General features: G+C 35.5%; 1 protein-coding gene across 4 annotated transcripts in view; it reads left to right on the forward strand.

The window, feature by feature from the left end:
- LOC144970356 (echinoderm microtubule-associated protein-like CG42247) overlaps positions 1-18,726 on the forward strand; it is a 137,215-nt gene that overhangs the window by 28,138 nt on the left and 90,351 nt on the right. Inside the window, exon 1 of one of the 4 annotated variants that reach the window (XM_078909912.1) lies at positions 2,153-2,386. The exons of 2 other annotated variants lie outside the window; for them this stretch is intronic. The gene's annotated coding sequence lies outside the window, so the exon portion shown is untranslated. Of the gene's footprint in view, positions 1-2,152; positions 2,387-9,610; positions 10,123-18,726 lie in introns of those variants that run through there. One more of the 4 variants, XM_078909910.1, reaches the window with a different exon arrangement.

The following is an 18,726-nucleotide window of genomic DNA, read 5'->3' on the forward strand; positions in this document are numbered from 1 at the left end:
AGTAGAGCACTCGCTTCTCACGCAAAAGGACCGATATCAAACCCGGGGGCGGTCGTGATTTTTTCTGAATATCCCCATGCTCACCTAGCAGTGATTTTGGTAGCTGGGTCTGTTAGATCTGGCGGAAAGTTCTTTACGATAGACTAGCGACCTTTCCAAAGGATAGCAAGCAAATTGCTATTGTCCGTTATACGCTATAGAAAACGAATTAAACTCCGGCTCTATGGGCCTGTAGCTCTGAAGGATGACCCCCCCCCCCTTATATACAGGCATTATATTGGAGTGAATCAAATACCAGAATAGAAGAAATAAAAATAAAAATAAAAGAAGGAATCTAAAGTGAACAATTACAGGAGTTCTAAAAAAATATTGTCAATCGGAAAAAGCTGAATCCATTCTTTTCAATAAAATATAAACTTTACCCCAATTTCATTCTTACGATATAAAAGCAGATCTTAGCATCAAACCCAACCAAAAGTAGATTTTGTCACACACATATACACAAAGTTATGACCGCTTCACTTCGCGAAGTCCCAGGTTTGAGAGGTTTTTTATTTGTCAAGATAAGGGCCATTTAAATCGATCGATATTTGAAGGACGAGTTTTCTGGCCAAATGTTCAAATATGTGTTTTTTCCAGATTACGACAGAGCTGATATTCTTCTGCCTTTCACCCTTCAGAAACTTGGGTTCAAACTCTATAGCTCAGAAAGACACACCATTAAACTTTGCTCCTCCCAATTCTTTATTTATTGTCTCATATTTCTTTTACCTAGTTTGACAATCACGATTAATCCCGCAATCTCGTTTTCCAAGGGTGCCGTTTGCTGCCAAAGAAGATTGGGCAGATCAGATAATAAAACCTTTCTCTGTCAAACAGATCGTAATTAATCGCGTCCCCCCTTATCTCTTTCAACACTACGTAATATTGTAAGTAATTGAAAAGGCTGTAAAGGGTATATTAAATAGACAAGGGTTTCTTTTATGTTTCCGTTTTTTTATACCCCCCCCCCCCCCCCCCCGCCCTATTTAACCCGGTGATTTGATAAAGATGACGTTGATACAAAGGCTGCTGGTGTGCATTGACAAAACATCTTTTTTCAATATGGCCTGAAAAAAGGTTTTACAACAAATAAATATCAGTCAATTAAGATCACAGTTAGTTATAATAAAAAAATAAAGTAATTTTTTAAAAACTCTGGAATCGAAGACTGAATTTTTCGGTTTGAGATTTTTGGGAAAAGTTTAGGGTTTATTTCTACATAGCTACACATATTTGCAGGTATGATAACCGAAGGAAATTCGTTATGGGCTTGATTGAACATTGTTGCAATGGACAATGTTTTGCGGTGGTTTGAGAGCAATTTCATTATAACGATATGAGCCCATAAAAATTTGGATTATCAGACCTGTAAATAATTACAAACCGCTTCTAACGTATGCAAAACAAAACAAAACAAACAAAAAAACAGAAAAAAAAAACAAAAAACAAAAAAAAAACAAAAAGAAGAAAATTCTGGAACCGGAAACTTTAAAGTTTCATGGTTTGAGATTTTTTTTGGACAAGTTTCGGCGGGCTCATCTCTACTCTGCATATATTTGAAGGTCTGACAATCGAACGCAATTAATTACGGGCTTGATTTAACATTTTTATAATGGATAATATTTTGCGTTGTTTTGAGAGTATTTCCGTTTTAACAACACTATAAGCCCATAACCATTTAGGTTGCCAGACCTGCAAATAAGTAAACGTCGGGCCATCTAAATCGATCGATATATGACTTGGAATAACAGTTTTCTGGCTGAAATGTGTTTTGTCAGTGTACGACTGGGAGTGACTTAGTTTTATGAATAACCTGATTGATCTATTTGTCTTTGTCTCTTACTCCCTCTCTCTCTCTCACTCTCTGTAATTGTGTCACTTAAGCGATCGTGGTATGTTTATTATCAGAGATAAAGAACAAAAAATCATTTATTGCATCGGGTTAAAAGTAGACGACTATGAATATTATACAAAGGGGGAGTCGAATTAAATAGTGTCGAAGTATATTGGTGAATTTATTTGTTACGGTTTTGATGTACGTTATGTTGTATAGAAGGAACGACGTTTGACGTCACTCAGCTCTTTGTTATTGTTTATAGGCAGCCTGTTCGTCAATAGTTCTCACTAGATTAGATCAAATCAGACTATCAACGTTGAAGGTTACACATATTTTTTGTGTGTGTTGGTGTGTATGTTGTCTGACAGATGATGTGAGCATTTTTCCTGAACGCAAAGTATCAATAAGATTTTATTTGCTCTAAAAGGCTGTGATGTGTGTTAACATAGTTTTATCGTCAATAAAATAAAAAAGTTGAGGCATATTTTGGAACTTGGAATTGCAAAGGTAAATGTGGCTTTATTATCCTCATCATCATCCTTATCATCATCATCATCATCATCATCATCATCATCATCATCATCATCATCATCATCATCATCATCATCTTCATCATCATCATCATCGTGCTCGTCATCGTTATTATCATCATCGTCGTCGTCATTATCATCGTGGTCATCGTGTCGTCTTCATCATCATCATCATCATCATCATCATCATCATCATCACCATCATCAACTGCGATGGCAGGTATCGGATATAAGAGAATTTTATGATATATAAATCATTGATTTTCTTTTACTAAATGTCTTTAAATATTCACGAACGTTTTAAAAACTTTCATTTGCGAGTAGGTGTTTGTTTTCATATTTGGGTTGCGTCCCTTTACTATGAGATTCTTAGAAGGCAATAATATTGCGATGCTGATTGGAATTGAAAAGATGAAAACAAGATTAAAATTTGAGAACTTTATTGCATAATTATCTATTTCACTTTGATTTAGAATTTAAATAATAATAATAATAATAATAATAATAATAATAATAATAATAATAATAATAATAATAATAATAATAATAATAATAATAATAATAATAATGCTGAAAACTTATATAGCGCTATAACTCCGAGACGTCAGACTCTTAAATTACAAATTACTTTGGCGATAACATACTCATTCACACACACACAAGCATACTGCCGTTGTTTCTAAAAACACAGTATATGCAATTTTAACCAAATAGCATATAGATAGAATGCGCTTGGCCAAGGAGTTCACAACATTGCCATCCGGAAGTATAACGGACCAACACACAAACTCTGTGTAACCATGAACTTTTATAGTCTGGTTAATACAGTTTAGTGAGAACAACTCACAAACGCGGATGGCAAAAACAATAACAAAGGCCTGAGTGACGTCATCTGCATACTATCTATACTGTGTTCTGTAATAAAACGACAGCATACTCTCTCTCTCTCTCTCTCTCTCTCTCTCTCTCTCTCTCACACACACACACATACACACACAACAGAAACCAGTCAGACCTATAATTTGTAATAAAATTAAGATATTTCCAATCTCAATCAACTTTTTTTGGTTTCTCGGATTGTAATAATCAAGGTAATAACTCATGAACTAAATTAAACATATTATACTCTTAAAAGTCATCTTTCCCCACATGTGTTTAGATTAATTATTTATATTTGGTCCAAGTAAAGTAAAAAAAAGTAGTCCTTCAGAGCCATTCTGCCCATGGAGCCGGAGTTTATTCCGGTTTCTATAGCGTGAAACGGACAATAGCAATTGCCTGCTACCCTTTGGATAGGACTCTAGTCTGTCCCAAAGTCTCTTTCCGCCAGATTTAACAGACTCAGCTACTCAATCACTGCTGGGTGGACGGGAGGGGGGGGGGGGGGTCCGGAAAAAATCATCAACTGCAAGTTAAGTGATGGTGTTGGTTTGGGAGTCCTTGTATAGCGCTTTGAGAATGTTTAGTCGATATTGCATTATATGAAAGCTTACCTTTTGCACGTGGTTTTAACCGCTTAACCGTCGTAACTCTGGAAAACACATATCTATTTATATTTAAAAATTTGTTCAGAAAACTCGTCTTTCCGAAATCGATCGATTTAGATGACCCTCATCTTGGTCAAAAACGTTCAAAGCTGGCTTGAGAGTTTTTATCAAGACGAGGGTAATTTATATCGATCGGTATTTGAAGACCGAGTTTTCTTTGCAAAGTTTTAAATCTGTACTTGTGTCTTGCTAGAGAACGACAATTAACTGGTTAAATAACAATACTTTCGTCTCCCGCACCGCTGACATGATAATGTATTGTAAATGATCGATTTGTTTATAACCTTTCAAAAGTGTTTACATTAATCGTGGGGTGAACGAACTTTCTATTTACAAATTGAAATCACAAAAATACCGTATTCACTCAACTGAAAAAGGCATAACACAACACAAAAAGGCGTTTATGAAAGATAAGCAGTTGAATTCGATTTAAAGAAAAAGAGAAGAAAAAAAAACCCAACCCAGTTGTTTAATATTGGTCGACGTTTTAAAACAGGAAGTGATAGATGACAGTTGAAGTCAGCCGATTGAGATCTCTTTTTTCCGACAACTAGAGTTGATTAGTTCTCACCAATGGGCATGATCTATATTAACTTTCCATGTGCTCGAGGTCATTGGTCTACATTGCAAAATGTGCTCAAAGTGGCGTACATAGTGAAACGTGTTCACAGATTTTGAACTAACTAACATTACGATTGGTCATTGTGTTCAGCTTGACACATGGGTAAGTTTACAACTTTCATAAACAAAGCAGCGTGTTTACATTTGTTCAGAAATGTCCAGTCGTTGGACACCAACAAATCACGCGATTGATGACTCGGTTGGACGAAAACATGAATATAGATCGCTCCCATTCACTCTAATAAATGTGACTCTAAGTCTCAAAACTGCATTATGTCAGGATGAATAAGATCAGCAAGAGTGAATTTCAATTGACATTTTACGAAATTCAAAATTTGAGTCTTTGCAATTACATACGAAATTGTATTTATTCTCCAAAACAAAGAATAGAAATTAAACCCAAGTTTCATTACTGTTGCGATTGATGTACTCTAAAGTACTTAGTTTGTCCCAACATAATATCGCTTTGAGACAGCAGGAAACAAATATAATCGGCAAAATTTGCATAATTTACTTTGGTATTTTGGTGACAAATTGTTTGGTTGGTTAAAGTGGTCAGCATTTAACTCAAAGATAAAGTGATAGCTCAGTTTGTAGAATATTTGATTCAAACAAAGAGTCGGTTATCAAAGTCTTTTTTCGGATCATTCTGTCCACTCTGCAGTGATTTGGTATATGGGTTTGGTGGATCTGTCAGGAAGCTTTGTGATAAAATAAAGTCTTATCCAAAGGATAGTAAGCAATTAATTTGGTCCGCTTACCTCGACAGAGGTAGATATAAACTCCCGTTCCATGATCCAGAAGGAAAACTAAAAATAAAATGTAATATATTAACACAGGCGATGAAAATCCGGACTCCAACGTCGGTTCTTTTTTATTCTGGGCTAGCCGTTTCTGGTTTAAGTGGATTCCCCTGTGTTTACTCTGATTGTTGTAATGCTGCAATCAAAATGTTTATATCGTTTACGTTTATCTAGACCAAAATTCGTCCATAATCTATTTACTACTTGGCAGTTTAATTAATGTCATTGTCAAACTCTGATTTAAAGATCCCATGAAAGAAATACGGATGTCGATGTAATTTTGAAATCATATCCTTGAAACCAATCATAAGGCCAAGGCGTCATTATGCTAATTTAGTTGTAAAATGGGGCCATTTATTCCTCTGCATTCAGAAGACTGTTTACGTAATTTATTTTAAATGACATTTTGATAATGATGAAAAATCATTAACTACTGGCGATTTGTGGATAGAGACACGCTATTTTCATTGATTCAAAGGGATGTAGGTTCAAATCCTGGTCGATACTCGTAATTTTATTTCATAGTTGTTATTATGGCCTGTCGCAAAGGCATAAGGTCTTAAAGCGGATTGGGCTTTCACCATATCGAGCTAAAAATTTATATGTATTTTATTGTCATTTCTAAAAATGATTTTGCGACCATTCTACACTAAAAGATCCACAGCTTCAGGAAGTCAAATATTTTCTCTCTATTTACAAAATATTTGTGGGTTCTGGTAGCTCAGTTTCGTAGAGCACTCGGTACACACGTGAAGAGACCGAGATCGATCCCGGGTAAAGTCAAGATTTTTTTCTAACCTCCCTGTCCACTCAACAGTGATTGAGTGGCTGGGTCTATTAGATATGACTCAAAGATTTTTGCGATAGACTAGCGTCCTATCCAAAGGGTAGCAAGATTTTTTCTAACGTCCCTGTCCACTCAACAGTGATTAAGTGACTGGGTCTATTAGATCTGATTGAAAGATTTTTGCAATAGACTAGCGTCCTATCCAATTGTTAGCAAGCAATTTCTAATCGTTTTACGCTATAATAAACTCCCACTCCCTGATCCTAATATCTTTGAAGGACAACTATATTAACAAAATATTTGGAAGTCAAACTTTCAAGCCATAGTAACGCACTCGGCTGGCACTAAATCCCTTAAGGTTTTATTCCACAAGTAAACCATAAAAAAGCCAAGAGCATAAAGACGAAATGTGAAAAAGGTGAGGGGTTCATGACTACAAATAATTTATGGGCTTCATTAACGTGTGATATGGCTCAGCTTTTAAATTCCTGATCATCTGAATGAACAAAAGTTTAATTACCTGAATATATATATATATATATATATATATATATATATATATATATATATATATATATATATAAATATTTCCCATTTCGAGTGTATGTCTGGTGGTGGTGGGGGGGGGGGGGTGTAAAATATCTATGAGTGTAGGTGTTTAATGTAATTAGGGTAGAAGTTACATATATTAAAGTTGACAAAAAAATCTACAAATAAGCGACAAAATTTACACCACAGCAAAATTCAACGCCTTCATCACTATTAACCACCATAGACCAAACTTTCGCAATAATGTCCATTGCGGAGTCTAAAGCCCATACAACTCACAAATCAGAAAAATTATCAAACAGATCTTAGACAGAATCAACACTATAAACATCAAGGAAACCGAATTTGATCAATGGAAAGACACCGCTGAAGTTATCAATTGGTACAGGAACATAGAAAACAAACAACAACAAAATGCAGTCACCTTTGATATGATATGCAATTTCTACCCTTCAATAACCAAAGTCTTACTTCTCAAAGCACTACAATTCACCGAAGAAGAAACCCATATCATCCTGCACTCAAAGAACACACCACTTTACAACAATTGAGTAGCATGGACAGAATAATCTACCAACTTTGATGTCACCAAGGGAAGTTACGAGCTCGTCGGACTGTATCTACTTTCTCAACCACATCTGCTTGACATTAACATTGGACTATACTAGACGACGGGCTCGCATTGCGCAATAAAAGACCGAGCCAGACTGAAATTATAAAGAAAAAAATATGTAAAATATTCCAGGAAAACATGCTTAAAATAGCCATAGAAGCAAAAAAAAAAAGAGAAGAAGATATTTGATTTCCTCGACATAACTATCAACCTGAGCATCGGCATCTACCAATCATTTTCAAAACCTAATAACACCCCATTGTACGGCCATAGAAATAGCAACACCCGCCATCTATAATTAAAAAAAAATTTCAGAGACCATTAACAAACGACTATCCAACAAACAACCACATATTTAATGAAGCAACCGCACCATACACAGACGCTTTACAACAAAAGTGGCTATGACTAAAAATTAAAGAATGAAGAAGAGACCATGTTCACCCCCACAAAAAGTCAAAGTCAAAAAACCACGATAACCTCGAAGCCGAAAACGTACGATGCCAACCGGGGAAAAAAGCCCCCCATAACAATCTACTTTCATTTTCACTTCCTGAAGATAGCGAATGCTTGAAACAATATTGTAGAAGTTGAAAGATAATTACACTTGAATTATACACACATAGTTCAAGATGACGTCACTCAGGTCTTTGTTATTGTTTTTTGCCATCCGCGTTTATGAGTAATGCTCACCGAACTGTATTAACCTGACTATAAACGTTCATGGTTACACACAGTTGTGTGTGTTGGCCCGTTATACTTCCGGATGGCAATGTTATGAGAATCTTTGCCAAGCGCATACTATCTACATATTGGGAAGGGAGTTGTGTTAAGAAACTCACTGTCATTACTTTGGCTTCTTCAAGTTCAAGTTCAATGTTTTTAACTGCAAAAGGCGGATTGCCCATCACTGCAGATTTTATACATCTATGTGGTGCCTTTCTCCATTATTGTGTTATTGTGGGAGAGTGTTCCATTCCTTGATGTTTATATTTGAAAAGTGCTTTTTTGTTGTATTTGCGTCTGTGTGTATACGTGTGTATGTGTGTGTGTGTGTGTGTGTTTAAGTATTTGTTTGATTGTGTTTGAATATGTATTTCTATATGTGTGCGAATGTGTATTTTTGTTAGCCTGGCTGCATGTACAAAGCTTACTCAATAAAATTAACCAGTAGATTTTTGACCAATCAAAACATGGAATTTGTCACACGTCTTCACACGTGCTCGGACAAACACAGTTAATTCTTTATAAACAAAACCGTGAATGACGTCGACCTCTCTCTGATCATTGTTATTGTTTTTAAACCGTCAAATGGGTGACAAGATATCACACAATTTAATTTTCTTGGTCATATTAGATATCTTAATACGTTTAAATTTACACAATGTTTTTCTAGATATTATGCAGATGACGTCACTCAGGCCTTTGTTATTGTTTTTGCCATCCGCGTTTGTGAGTTGTTCTCACTAAACTGTATTAACCAGACTATAAAAGTTCATGGTTACACAGAGTTTGTGTGTTGGTCCGTTATACTTCCGGATGGCAATGTTGTGAACTCCTTGGCCAAGCGCATTCTATCTATAGATAGTTCGAAGATGACGTCACTCAAGCCTTTGTTATTATATTTTGCCATCCGCGTTTGTGAGTGATACTCACTAAACTGTATTAACCAGACTATAAGAGTTCACGGTTACACATATTTTGTGTGTTGGTCCGTTCTACTTCCGGATGGCAATGTTATGAGCTTTTTAGCCAACCGCATACTATCTATATGGTTTTATTGATCAAGCCGTAGAACAGTGGGTATTTTCCTTATATTTTACTTAAAGTTGATTAAGATAGAAGCTCAAACATGATTCTGGCCTAAAACAAACATTTTATATAAATTGTTTTTTTTTAAGTTGAAAGAAAAACTTTTGTATTTGTAACACTTCGTAGAATTGTCATGAAATGTAAAATATCAATATGAGCTTTCTTTTAAAAATATTTCTTATGTAAGTGCACCAGGGAGGGAGGGGAAATTTCGATTTTCATAGAGGGCTGTTCATACAATAAAATGAAAAAGTCTTTTATCTTTAGGACCGTTTGTCACTTGAACAAACTTTGATTTGAATGAAAAATATATACTTCTAGATTGCTGTTGACAAGAACTGTCTCGTTTATTGTATGAATATGATGAATAGCTTTTCTTCGGTTTGTTCAATCCAACTGGCAATATGATTTATTTCATTGTGTTGTCTCTTAAAATGTAATAAAATACGCAGTTTATTTTAATCTCATCACAGCATTATACTATGTTGATAATGATATACGATTCTTACACTCTTACTTTTTGGAATTCCGGACGCTGTTCTCAACTGCCTCTCAATCGTTTCAGATTTCATTAACTGTGAATAAAAGACATTTCAAAAATACCTAAATAATACTTCTTCTTAAAAAGTCTAATTGTAGTGAAATTGAACACGATATCCCCGGTTTGAGAGTGTTTGCCAAGATGAGGATTATTCGATCGATAGTTGGAGGACGCGTTTTCTGACCAAATTTTCAAATACTTACTTTTCCAGAGTACGGCAGTCAACTTGTTAAGTAAAGTGACCAGACAATTTCTCTGTACATAAATACAAACACATTTGTATTGTTCTTTTTGTTGTGACCTTCTAACGAAATAGTCAATAAATTTATAATCTTCCTTTCTTGTTATCTTGCGAGTCATGTTCATAATAGTGCTTCCTGTGTTAGTCACATTTTAGGACCGTACAGAAACCACCAAGAGACGTATTCCTCTGGTAAAAGGTATGCAGACAAGAGTAATTTATGTTGTCATTTTCTAGAAAGTTAATTGGTAAGTAGGTTGTATGTTGTAATGTAGGAAGTGGATTACAGGTAAGACATTCTCTTATAACATAAGAAAGATTTATTGCATCTAATTCGCTTACCATACGAAAATATGCACTTCTACATAAATTCTTTTTTTTAATGACACATGCAAATTTGATCCAAGCTAATATTTTGCTGATGGTAAACAAATGAATAGGATTTTGGTTTTGAAAGTCTGAAGATCATCCCTCATCCCAAACCAAAGTGAATATGAAGCTGCCTGAGGCTGAGGATTATAAAACTATTGAACAAAATAAACATAAAACTATTTAGATAAATTTTTAAAATTATCAATACGTAACGCTTTGAACTCAAAACCCTTTCTGAGTCAACTACACTGTTTAATTCAATAAGTTCGGTAACAAACCGAATCTATTCTTCCCACGTTTGTTTTATAATTTGTTGTCTATGAATCTGTCAACCAACTTTTCCGACTTTCTGATCTTCCATCTCTGTATCTCATTACCTGTTCCGTATTTATGATTTTTATACTTGATTTTGAATTCAGAATATTTAATGGTAAACCCGTCTCACAATTAACATAATAGTGTCTTTGTTCATCTATCAGAACAAAACAAATCAACCCATCACATTTCATCATATGTTGACAGTAAAACAAATGACGTTTATCAAACTTCCATTAAGATGTATTACTTTTCTTTGCACATTGTCACAGAAACACCCGTCTATATATTAAAGCAACCGTTGAATAGATAAATGAAATTTATTCTGCTGTCATTTTCTGTTCCATATTAATCTGAGAGATTAGAATATTGACACACCTATTGTAACTAACCCTGGCCTATTGTGACCACAGGAATTATGGAATGTCTTATCGCAATAGTCCCAAATAAGGAGAGGAAGGTGTAAGTACTGATATCAAATAGAAGTCACCGGACATGAGGGCTTAAAATGTCTTAACTTCTTCTTATTATTATTCGAAAGCTATCCTGTATATAGGTTTGCATTAATCATTCTTTAAAATCATGCAGTCCTTCAGAGCCACAGGCGGGATTTTATCTCAGCTTCTAAAGGACTAAATCGACAATAACAATTTCTTGCTACTTTTTGGATAGGACCCTAGTAATTTTCACCAGATCTATTTGATCCAGCTACCAAATCACTGCTGGGTGGGCAAGGGGTCGATCCTGTTCTCTTAACGTATGAAACAAGTGCTCTACTGACTGAACTCTTTAAATGGATTTGCTAATAATACACAGGACAAATTCAAAGAGTAAGAACAAAATACTTCAAAGGAAAAAATTAGGACTCTCTTCTTCAGTAATATTAAAAGGCAATGCGAAATGGTGATATGCTAGGTAAAATCATAAAATATGGCAGGAACTCCCAGATTTGAAAGTTTTGACAAGATGAGGGTCTTTTTAATCGATCGATATTTGCAACACAATTTTTTGGCCACAATTTTAAAAATATATTTTTTTTTATCCAGAGTATTACTGTATAAATGGGAAGTCTATCATTTGCTAATAGCAAAAGCACAAAATAATAATAAGTGACATGATAGAACAAAACTGGTGTCAGGTGAATTTAAATTGAACACACGAAAATTAGCCTCATCATCATCATCATTGCCTTTTTCACCCTGGGTCAGGGTATAGGCCACAGACAAACAGTTTCCATCCTTATCTATCCTGGGCTAACTTTTTTTTTAAAATCTCATTCCAGGTCTTACCACTTCTCTGTATATCAGCTTCTTTAATTCTTCTCCATGTTCCTCGTGGCCTTCCCCTTGATCTTCTGCCCTGAGGGTTCCAGTCCAATACTTTCTTAGTTATAGTGGAGTCATTCTTTTTAAGCGTGTGTCCAATCCGCCTCCATCGTCTTCTTCCTATTTCCTCTCCCACTGGTTTCTGCTGTGTTCTTTTCCATATTTCTTCATTTTTTATTCTATCCATCCATTTTATTCTGAGTAGCTTACGCATGCACCTGTTTACGAAGAAAATTAGCCTTAATCTACTATAAAAGTTTATGACAGAGGTAAACATTTTCCACTATTAGCGTCATCGTTTCAATAATTATAAAGGCAGTTTTAAAAAATTGAGCTTTTATATAGCGCAATATCCACTAAACGTGCTCAAAGCGCTTTACAAAGGGTCCCTGACCGACAGCAACACGTGACATGTAGAACGAGACATGACGCCTGTTAGGCGATAATACACTTTTTTCCGACAGAGCGCTGTTAATGCCAGGTACTCATTATAACCTGAGTACGGTGAAAGAATGTGAGTAAAGAGCCTTTTCCAAGGACTCAGATATGCGTCGAGCGAGGCTCGAACCCAGGACCTTCCGATCCGAAAGCGAGTGTCATACTACTAGACCACAAAGCCGCACATTACTAGTGTAGTTTGGTTTCAGAAGATGAGCAGCGTTGCTACACTTTTAAGTCTTTCCATGACCATGTTGATTGACAGCTCCCATCTCTCTCCAGGCCACAATAAGACGCCAATGTTCTTTTCTGTCATTATCAGCACAAATTCTCGCCATCACTGCCCTTTTTCGTTTAGCTTCTCTCCCTTGAAGTCCTGTATCGCTTTCTCCTTTTTAAAAATCTTCTCGCTATTCTTGTTTTATGTCCGAATGGAATTGATAAAAAATAGTGTTTAGACTCAAAATGTTTTGAATTCAAAGTTCAGAGTGCTGCCTTTTAAAATGTTGGTAACAAAACTCAGAGGGGGAGGTGGCCGAGTGCCATGTGACCCGGAGGGTCCCGGGTTAAAGGCCCGCTTCAGGCACTTACGTTTTGTTTTTCCGTAGGCAAGATTAGTAACCCTCTATTTGAGATGAAGTGAGTAGGAAAGTGCCAGAAGACAATAGAGAATATAAAAAAATTCACGGCGGTGATGGGGGTTTGAACCCGCGACCTCACTGGGGAGAGCGTGACTCTACCGTATGAGCTATCCATGATCCCACATTTTTGCCCCTATTTGCTCATGTTGGACAAGGGGATTCCCGGTGACATTGGACTTTTAAATTTGTTTCACTGATTATCTATATTCTTTCGTGGAATGCGTAATTTAAAACAATAAACAAAAAAGAAAAAGAACTCAACATCATCAATTAAGGAATTTCATTTCATTAAAGAGTTTTTTAGCTGAACTTAAAATTTAACTGTTGGCATCAGGGTCAATCAGACATAATACCGTTTTTAGATGATGAGTCACATTTGTATTGGATATGTTGGTGTGTGGGTGTGTGTATGTATGTGTGTGTATGTGTGTGTGTGTGTATGTTTCTGACAATATGGACTCCTTTGTTCTCCCGGACTTTATATAATTTTCCATTAAATTTGATAGGCGGTGTATTTAATCTTGTTTCTGACAGTCTGTCTCTAGTTTCAGCTACTAAAAGGGTCTCGGTGCCTTCGTGTGGTGTTCCTATCCATTAAATCAATGGGTTACTATTAAACAATGTTAGCTAATCTTCCTGCTTGAAATCATCATGTTCTTTATGGCATCGAAAAGCATTTTTGTGACAAATGGAAACATAAAAAATGATGCTTATTCGATAACAAGTATCTATAACTCCGCGAAAGTGTTTGTCAAGTAGAGGGTCATTTTAATCGATTGGTATTTGAAGGACGAGTGTTCTGGCAAAAAATTTTAATGTTTTTTTTTTTTCCAGAGTACGGAAGTATTAGCATCAAATTCTTCAATATGGATTTTTGTTTGTCGACAACAAAACTCATAATTTCTTGAGAGCTTATAATATTTTCTATATTTAATGGAAGAAAAAATAATTCCACAACTCACATCGATATAATTACTCCCTACGATAAGCTGAAAATGAATTATTCTAACGTTTATTTTGATAGCCTTTCACTACTAAGTTGCTGAAAATTGTAAAAGAAATATTAGACAATGTATTACGTCTTTTAAATAATCCGACATAAAATGAGATTATAAGAATGATGAGGATCCGGACTTGAAAAAAATGTCGGAAAAGTCATGATATAACTAACATTATTTGATGAAGTCATATCCAACATCTTGGAGAATTAAAACTAATGAAAAGTGACAATTACTTTATAGATAATTTTTATTCTGATTACTCTACTTTATTCTTACACTAGCACTACATCATACAATTTTCATTAGATCGTGTGGCTATTTGATCGAATAATATTGAAATGATAAGTTATTGGCATCTTCTCCAATATATTAATAAAACAGACAAACCAATAGGAAAAAGGCCCCAAAATCAAACAAAAAAGTGGGGAAAAATAAACCACGATTGGTAAATAGATATCCAGAAAGTATTTTTATTACAATTTTTTTTCTGCATATATATTCAAGCAAGTGAGTGCACTCAAGTAACCTGCGCTGTGTTTTCTTGTTGTCGTGTTGCTAGGAATCAAAACCAAACCAGACTGTAAGGAAAAAAGATAATAAAATAAAGTAGAATTTAATGACAGGGAGTCTGGACAAAAGCTCTCTTCTAGTGGTATGGATAAGGCCTGTAAGTACATATTTTATTACTTCAATGATCGTATACGATGTTAATCTTTCCTCTTCCTTCTTTGTTCCATCATTTTCATCTTTTACTGCTCTTTCTCTCATGGGGATGAAGGGGGGTGGGTGTCAGAGAAGCACAGTGGTATGCTCCTTGCTTCGTACCCAGAGGGTACCGAGTTCGACTACGCGCCGAGCAAGTCACCTCACCCTAGCTCACTTTGCGGCGCTGCACTACTGCTAAACCCTGAGCTATTCCAGTTTTTCATTCGATTAGACTCTAAAGACTAATTTACCCTTAGGATGCATAAAGTGATTTTCATTTATTTTATCTTTTATAGCACCCCCTCCCCCCCCCAGCCCACACACACATTTAATTCATCCCATTTTACATTCCATACTTCCCATTGTTACTAAGTCGTTCTCTAATTCATGTAGCTATTTTTATTTCTCTGTCAGCCTTCTGCCTATCCATACATTCGCCAATCCATCTATCCATCCATCCATCCACCATTATGAAAGGTCCAGAGCTTTAATTACTAAGGATGGTTATAATAAAATCCACGTTACTGGGCAATATTTATAATTTCAAACGCTTACAAGACAAAAATTCATACTTGAATATGCTATTAACCCCATAAGCCGGAAATTTTGACTTAAGTCCAAGCTGACATCATATCTGGTTGTTTTCATCAAGAGAAAAGCAAATTGATGCAACGTAGTCGGATCAATTTTACTGCCCTCTTGACGAACAATTGAAATTCAAGTTCAATTGCAGACTGCAGAGGATCAGTTTTGTTTCTTAAACAAACAAACAAACAAACAAACAAAGAAAAAAGCAAAAAAACAGAAACAGAAAAAAGCAAAAAACAAAAACACGAAAATAAAAACAAAAACAAACAAAAAAAAGAAAACCCCCCCCCGGAAAACTGACCAAAAAAAAGAAAAAAACAAAAAGAGGGAAAAACCCAACAACCCCCCCCCCCACCCCCCCCAAAAAAAAAAAAAAAAAAAAAAAAAAAAAGAAAACAACAAAAACTAAAAAAACAAAAACAAAACAATACAAACAAACCCGAACACAAGAAACCAAATCAAAAATCAAAATAAAATGTTAAAAAATATATCCCAATTCTAATTGTTTCGTTTCTAAACTCATTTTTTATCTCTCTCATCTACTTTGTCTTTCCGACATTATACCAGACTGATACAAATGGTTACAATTTTCATTTGAAAGAAATCTATTTAGTAAATCAGTTAACTGCTTAACTCTTGAAAGACATGTTTTAAAAAAATTTGGCCAGAAGACTCGTCCTTCAAATATCGATCGATTTAAATGACTCACATCTTGGCAAAAACTCTCAAACCTGTTCTTTGCTAGGCCAAATTTTTAGAAACGTGTCTTTCAAGATTTAGGCAGCTAATTGGCTAAATAATAAGCTGAGAAAGGCAGTCAGCAATTTTCTGGTTCTCTTACTTAGTTTAGGTCAAATTGAACTTTCTTAAGTTATATCAAATCAGATGAAGGGTGAAGAAGAAAGGTAAAGAAATAAAAAGGAGGAGGTTGGGGAGTGGGAGGGGAGGGAGGGGGGGGGGGGTTGTGTTGTGATGGATGGAGTAATTAGCTAACGACTTCAAAAAAAGAAATACAAATTCACCATACGGAGTCGGAGTCCGTGGCAGTTGCAATTGATTTTCGACGAGGATCGGCATGAGTTCAATGGACCGTTACATTTCAGCGTTATGAAATCATTGTTTATTAATATTGAATTTGTGATTTGTGCACAAACTATTTACTGATCGTTGTTATCAACTTAATTGCATAATTGTGTTGTTTATAATATTATACAAGCAGTGGAAGGAAACGTATTATCTCCCCTTTATGGTGTATATGGTTTTCATGAGGAACAGATTATAGAAGGAAAGAGCTTGACGTCACTCAGCTCTTTGTTATTGTTTTTAGACATCATGATGGCGATTAGTTCTTAATATCAATCATATTATAAACGCTCAAGGTTACACACACTTTTATGAGTTTTTACGTTATATCCGGCTGACGGAAGTTATGAGCAGTTTACATAAACGCATAACATCAAAACATTGAAATGTTTTTTATATATGTTAATTTTTTATTTACATAGTAATTAACAATAATTTTTTTTTACTAATTCTCATTCCTCCTCTGATTAAACAAAATAAATCAAAGAATGACAAACAATTTAGTTTGATTTGAACATTTTCAAATAAAGCTGGTTTAACAACCCAAAACCCCTCATTTGAACATTTTTAAACAAAGCTGGTTTAACAACCCCAAAACCACAGATTTGAACATTTTTGGACTAAGCTGGTTTAACAACCCCAAAACCACAGATTTGAACATTTTCAGACAAAGCTCGTTTAACAACCCAAAACCCCTCATTTGAACATTTTTGGACAAAGCTGGTTTGACAACCCAAAAACCACAGATTTGAACATTTTCAGACAAAGCTGGTTTGACAACCCAAAAACCGCAGATTTGAACATTTTCAAAGCTGGTTTGACACAACCCAAAAACCACAGATTTGAACATTTTCAGACAAAGCTGGTTTAACAACCGATAAACCACTGATCTGAACATTTTCAGACAAAGCTGGTTTAACAACCCATAAACCACTGACGAATACATCAGACTCGATTGACACTCAGATAAGGATTCGAACTTTTAGACATAGTGGTACATGACCACAAGCAAGATGGCCAGGCAAAGCTGGTTTGACAACCCCAAAACCCCTCATTTGAACATTTTTTGGACAAAGCTGGTTTGACAACCCCAAAACCACAGATTTGAACATTTTCAGACAAAGCTGGTTTAACAACCCAAAAAACCGCAGATTTGAACATTTTCAGACAAAGCTGGTTTAACAACACCAAAACCACAGATTTGAACATTTTCAGACAAAGCTGGTTTAACAACCCATAAACCACTGACGAATACATCAGACTCCGATGCCCCGTAAGGATTCGGATAGCTGAGCCGATAGTGTACATGCCTCAAGCAAGTGGCCGGCTTCATTTCCGAGTCATTCGAGATTATCACCTTACACTTCTGTCCATTTAGCTATGAATGCATTGCTGAATTTGTTTCGTCTTGGGGGGAAATAAACTTACTTTGTGAGAAGACTACCGTCCAATTAAAAGGGCAGCAAGCAATTGCTTAGGTTATCGCTACAGAAAAAGAGAATTGCAAAACATCGACCCCAAATGATTTTATGACTAAAGGACTTTTCCTCAATAAAACTAGTAAACACAGGAGTGAAAAGTTGCTTCCAAAGCTAGATATAATATGTGGAACGAATTGACGTCACTCAGCTTTATTATTGTTTTTAGACAGCCATTTTAATGATTAGTTCTCACTAAATTCTATCGATCAGATTGTAAATGTTTTAATGTTACACATAGTTCGGTGTGTCGGTACATTATATCCGGCTGGCGGATGTTGTGAGCATTTTACCTAAACGCATAGCATCAAAACTCTAAAGCCCCTGTACTTGGTGATAACTTGAGAATCACGTCCTAAGACCAAAGAAAGCCGAACGTGAATAGTTCAGACAATCCTGCAGAAATCAAAATGAAGGACGGGATAGCACAGACTATTTTGAGACATAATGGTTCGAGCGTTAAGATCGGGTTGAATAACCCGAGACTCATACTATAAGAAAAAGGCATCCATGTTAATAGCTTGCAAAACATAGCAACAAGAGGTCACGGAGGAATCACGAACTCGTTCTTTGTTGTAAAAAGAAACGGATGAGTGTGAGTCGAAATCAGAAACTAGATAGCTAGTTTCTTAGTGCAGTTTTGAGTTAGTTACCCTTAGAAATAGGTCAGGGCTACAAAGTAGGACACAGAGAAATTCAATAAAGAATAATGATAAAATTTCTACCGTGACATGTTTATGAGCGTTTTAAGTTTGTCAATATGTGTATCTACTCTGAAAAAACCCCAAAGTATTTCAGATTTTGGCCAGAAAACTCCATTAAATATCGGTCGATTAAAATGACCTTTATCTTCACAA

Source organism: Berghia stephanieae, chromosome 4 (genome assembly GCF_034508935.2).
Source record: "Berghia stephanieae isolate SIO BIC M18660-M18661 chromosome 4, UCSD_Bste_1.3, whole genome shotgun sequence".
NCBI lineage: Eukaryota > Metazoa > Mollusca > Gastropoda > Nudibranchia > Aeolidiidae > Berghia > Berghia stephanieae.